This window comes from Myotis brandtii, unplaced genomic scaffold (assembly GCF_000412655.1).
Source record: "Myotis brandtii unplaced genomic scaffold, ASM41265v1 scaffold126, whole genome shotgun sequence".
Classification (NCBI taxonomy): Eukaryota; Metazoa; Chordata; class Mammalia; order Chiroptera; family Vespertilionidae; genus Myotis; species Myotis brandtii.
This window is the reverse complement of record NW_005354425.1, coordinates 2,626,170-2,632,281: the sequence shown is the minus strand read 5'-3', so window position 1 is coordinate 2,632,281 and position 6,112 is coordinate 2,626,170.

Sequence of the window (6,112 nt, the reverse complement as noted above, 5' to 3'; positions counted from 1 at the left end):
GGTGTTGGTAAAACTGGACAGACACATGCAAAAAGATGAAACTACACCACCAACTTACACTGTGCACAAGAATAAACTCAAAGTGGATAAAAGAATTAAATGTAAGGCATAAAACCATAAAAATCTTGGAAGAAAACATAGGCACTAAAATCTCAGACATCTCACAAAGCAGAATTTTTGCTGGTACATCTCCTAGAGCAAAGGAAATAAATAAGAAAATAAATAAATGGGACTACATAAAAATAAAAAGCTTCTGCACAGCAAAAGAAATGACCATCAAAATGAAAAGGGAACCCACTGCATGGGAGAACGTATTTGCCAATGATACATCTGATAAGGGTTTAATATCCAAAATATATGAAGTACTCATACAACTTAACAAAAGGAAGACAAACAATCCAATTAAAAAATGGGCAGATCTGAATAGACATTTCTCCAAAGAGGACATACAAATGGCCAAGAGACATATGAAAAAAATGCTCAAAGTCACTATTATCAGAGAAATGCAAATTAAAACCACAATGAGATATCACCTCACACCTGTCAAATGGCTATCATAAAAAAATCAACAAAAAACAAGTGCTGGCTAGGATGGGGATTGGGGGAGGGAATGCTAGTTCACTGCTGGTGGGAATGCAGATTGCTGCAGCCACTGTGGAAAACAGTATGCAGTTTCCTAAAAAAAATTAAAAATGGAACTTCCATTTGGCCCAGCAATCTCACTTCTGGGAATATATCCTAAAAATCCTGAAACATCAGTCAGAAAGAATATATGCACCCCTATGTTCATAGCAGCATTATTTACAATAGCTAAGATTTGGAAGCAACCCAAGTGCCCATCAGTAGATGAATGGATTAAAAAAAAAAAAAGCTGTGGGACATTTACACAATGGAGTAGAATGCAGCTGTAAAGAAGAGGGATCTCCTACCCTTTGGGACAGCATGGATGGACCTGGAAAATATTACGCTCAGTGAAGTAAGCCAATCTGAGAAAGAAAAATATCACATGATTTCACTTATTTGTGGAATCTAATGAACAAAATAAATTGACCAATACAATAAGTCCTGACCCATGGAAGCATGGAACAGGCTGACATACTTTGATGTGGAGGTGGGGGGACAAGAAGAGATAAACCAAGTAATTTATATACCTACTAGGGGCACAGAACATGAATTCGTGCACCTTGAAAGGAACTATGGGCCACGAAGCTGTGGTGGGCACAGGGGTGGGTCTCGGCTCATCCTCCATGCCCTGACCTGGCCCCTCCCACTGCAGTCCCTGGTCCCCTGTCTGCCAGCAGCCCCACTCCTACCACTACCGCTCCCACATGCTGATGGAGCCGGCCTTCACTCACATCCACTGAAGATGCTGAGCGATTGGGGCCGGCACCAGCAGCGAGTGCGAGCAGGACTGGTGCTATCAGCGGGTGCAAGTGGCAGCTGCTGGCCCTGATCGCCCCTCAGGAGCAGGGGGAGGTGGAGAAGTGGGTGAGAGTGGTGTTTCCAGCACACAGCAGCGGGTGTGAGTGGGGCTGGCTCTGGCAGCAGGTGCAAGTGCCTGGTGGGACTGCGGTGTGCGGGAGCAAAGAATTTTAAGTAACCACCAGAGGCTCGCCCTGATGACAGCAACCAGCGCCCCACCTTGGTCTGGCACCCCCACTCACCTGCTCCACCATCATGCCACGGGAGATGCCCACCATGTTCCGTGTTCTGCTGCCTGTTGCCAACAGCCACCATGTTCTGCATGCACCCCCTGGTGGTCAGCACACATCATAGCAACTGGTTGTTTGGTTGTTCTGCAGTTCAGTCTATTTGCATATTAGGGTTATATATAGATTAGAGGCCCGGTGCACAAAATTTGTGCATGGTGGGGGGGTCCCCTCAGCCCAGCCTGCACCCTCTCCAATCCGGGACCCCTCAGGGATGTCCAGGATCGGGCCTAAACCAGCAGTTGGACATCCCTCTCAAAATCCAGGACCACTGGCTCCTAACTGCTCACCTGCCTGCCTGCTTGATCACCCCTAACTGGCCCCCCTGCCAGCCTGATCACCCCTAACCACCTCTGCCTACTGACCTGATCATCCCTAACTGACCCCCTGCTGGCCTGGTTGCTCCCAAATTTCCCCCTCTGCCAGGCTGGTTGCCCCCAACTGCCCTCCCTGCTGACCTGGTCACCCCTTACTGCCCCCCCTGCCATCCTGGTCACCCCTAACTGCCCCCCCCGCTAGCATGGTTGCCCCTTACTGCTGCCCCTGCTGGCCTGGTCACCCTTCAATGCCCCCCTCTGCTGGCCTGGTGCCCCTCACTGCAACCCCTGCCAGCCTGGTTGCCTCCAACTGACCCCCTGCTGGATTGGTTGCCCCTCACATCCCCCCCTGCCAACCTGGTCGCCCCCAACTCCCCCCTCGCCAGCCTGGTTGTCCCTCACTGCCCCCTGCCATCCTGGTTGCCCCTAACTGCCCCCCCTGCTGGCCTGGTCACCCCTCACTGCCCCAGAATTTCGTCCCCTTGTCATGCATCAGATTCATCTGGGTGAGTGGGAGAGTTTTGCTTACAATTCAGATTCTTTGGCCCTATGCCAACCTTTTGAATCACAAACATTGGGATGAGAACCAGGAATCTGATTTTTTTGAAGACATCCCACATGACTCAAGTTTAAGAACCACTATTATCTATCCAGAGGACTCTTCAGTTGCTAAATTCATTATTGTTCTTTGTTGCTTTCATGCATTTGTGTATTCTCTTCTCTGTTTAGAATTCCCTCCCTATTTCCCATCATTCTGTACTAGAGGCCCAGTGCACGAATTCATGCACCAGTGGGGTCCCTCGGCCTGGCCTGTGGGATCGGGCCGAAACTGGCTCTCCAACATCCTGAAACCAGCTCTCTGACATCCCCCGAGGGGTCCCGGATTGCGAAAGGGCACAGGCCAGGCTGAGGGACCCCACCGCAGCATGGTCAGGGCCGAGGAGGGATGTGGGAAGTTGGCCAGCCGGGGAGGGACCATGGGAGGGCTCCAGGGTGTGTCCAGCCCATCTCACTCAGTCCCGATCAGCTGGACCCCAGCAGCAAGCTAATCTACCCATCAGAGCATCTGCCCCCTGGTGGTCAATGAACATCATAGCAAGCAGTTGAGTGGCCTTAGCATATCATTAGCATATTACACTTTGATTGGTTGAATGGACGAACACTTAGCATATTAGGCTTTTATTATATAGGACTAGGGGCCTGGTGCATGGAATTCGTGCACTGGGGGGGTCCCTCAGCCCAGCCTGCCCCCTCTCACAGACTGGGAGCCCTCAGGGGATGTCCTCTGCGGGAGGCGACCGGGCTGATCAGGAGAAGGCTCCCCACCACAACCCCCACTCCGATCAAGCCTCCACTGTGGCTTGGGCAGGGCTCCCCCCGGCTCTGATCAAGCCTCTGCGTGGCTTGGGAAGGGCACCCCGCTCCTCTCTGGCCCTGCTCAAGCCTCTGCTGCCCCGCCCCCACGGTGCCAAGGCCAGTAGGCCAGGAGTGGCCAGGGGTGTTCTGATACCAAGGATGCTCAGGGCCTACACTGGGGCCTGCAGGCTCTGAGCTGCCTGGGTCCCTAGGATGTTCCCGGAACCTAGGCTGCTGGGCACCTGTGTATGCAAACCTGCCATCTTTGTCGGGTTAATTTGTATACTCACTCCTGATTGGCTGGTGGGCATGGTTTGTGGGCATAGCAGAGGTACAATCTATTTGCATGTTTCTCTTTAATTAGATAGGATGGTCTGATGGAAATGGCATGTGCTTTCAAGAGGCAATACTTTTTTATAACTATGAATAAAAGTGAAATAAAAAATATGCACTGAAATTAGTTTTCATTGTAAAGATTAAAAGTATGTAATGATGATTGATCTCCTTCCACCAAACTAAAAAATTGCTAGTTACTTTATTGCATTGCTGGTGATTTTTTTACACATATGCTCCTTCACTATAATAGGACATCCTTCAGTACAGTCCCTAGAGCAGTACTAGTCCAATTAAATGTTCAATATGTTTGTTAAATGAGTGATTGAAGGGGTTCCACTCTCCAACACAGTAGAGTGTGTGAAACTGACTGGGGAATACTACACAGAATAATGGGTAAGTCTATGGGGCTTAGAGTCAGAAAGTCTTTGAATTCAATCCAAGCTCTGTTTCTTATGATCTGTATGAGCTTTGACAATTGCTTAATCTCTCTGTTTCCTCATCTATAACTTTGGGATAATAATAGTACAAATCTCATAAGATTGTTAGGAGGATGAAGTCAAATGGCACGTATAAAAAGCCCTTAGTATAGTGCCTGTCCACATAATGCATGTTCAATCAATCATAGCTATTAAATTTATAATTACTGTTGGGGCTTGTAATGTCTCTTACAACCCCAGGGACTATTAAGCTTGTAGGGCTGTTTGGTCCTGCAGCAAATGGATCTAGGCTGTGTGTGCTTTCTTTTGTTTTGTTTTGTTTTAATTATTTTGCTACCCATTATTTCTTATATTACAGACTATCAGTCTCCAATAATTTTTCAATTTGCCCCCTCTTTTAATTTGCTATTTATAATCTGTTGTGAAATGGAATATCAGATAATCAACCTTTTGGAGTTTATGCACCCACTTGTTCAGTAAAGACATTTGTCCAAATCTAGATAAGTGAAGTGCTTATTTCTTTTTATTCCTCATTTAAAAATTTTAAATTTGCTACAAGATTTTAGGAAGAGATTTATAGTTTGGGACATTTCCTCTTCCCATATTTTGGTATCTTTTTTTAAAAACATTTTCTTCAGATTTTAAAACTGCATTTGTAAATTTGTTTTTCTCTTGTTCCATCAAAGTCCTTATTTTTTTCCAGAGTACATGAAGAATCAACATAATTTGAAACCTTTTATAAAACACCCTTTATTTCCAAGAGAAAAGAATAGTAGAATTCTGTCTTAATGTAATTGCAAGTGACAAAAACATCTAACAAATTTCATCTTCCCCAGCAACACAGAAATTGGGACTTGGCTGGGCTCACCTAGAAAAATGATTCTTTACAAAATGTTGATGACTGATCTGTACTTTAACTATGCTTGAAAGGGCATTGTGACCCACTTTTCCCACCAAAAAATCCACATGAAATCTGTGAGATCCTGCCTTTCCTTGACATGGTAAATAGAAGCATACCCTTAATAGGGAGTCAGACCCCATCAAAGACCCCATTCAAAGTACCTCATTGTTATCAAGTGGATATTTTATGACCTGTCCTCTGTATATACTCATGAATAGTGAGGAAAAAATTATTCCCCTTCCTTATTTTATCATTTTTCAAATAGATATTTTAAGACTTGAAATCATTAAGTATGATGTTGCCCAAGATCAGACATTTTTTGGTTGAATTTTTAAGTGTTTACTTATAATTTATATTTTTTCCTTTCAATGACTGCCTTTTTTATGTGCCTTGTCCTGTTTTTATTGGGTATTGATATTTTTAAAAATCACTTTTCAGTACTTTTATTTCCAAAATGATAATAATTTCCATTATAAAAATAATTGAGCCCTAACTGGTTTGGCTCAGTGGATAGGGCGTCGGCCTGCAGACAGAAGGGTCCCAGGTTCGATTCCGGTCAAGGGCATGTACCTTGGTTGTTGGCACATTCCCCAGTAGGGAGTGTGCAGGAGGCAGCTGATCGATGTTTCTAACTCTCTATTCCTCTCCCTTCCTCTCTGTAAAAAATCAATAAAATATTTAAAAAAATAATTGAAGTTGTGAGAAATAATTACCTACATTTCTTTTTGGTTTTATTTTGCAGTATTTGTTGTTTTATATTTTATTTTCTTAGTCTACCTATTATATAGTTTAGTGCTGTAAATTGAGGTTGGATCCTAAATATAATGTTATTTTTCAAATCAATTGTATTAAGAACATTTATTGAAGAATCAATCATTTTACTCTTATTTAAATAACATTTTATTTTACATCATTGTATATTAAAGCCTTTTGAGGCTTTATATTTTGTTTTATTAATAAGATATTCTATTGTAAGAATAGAATTTTAATTGATATTTTAATTTATAATTACAATTTTAATTTTCTTAGATTTCTGATGTATGATTATCTGATAGT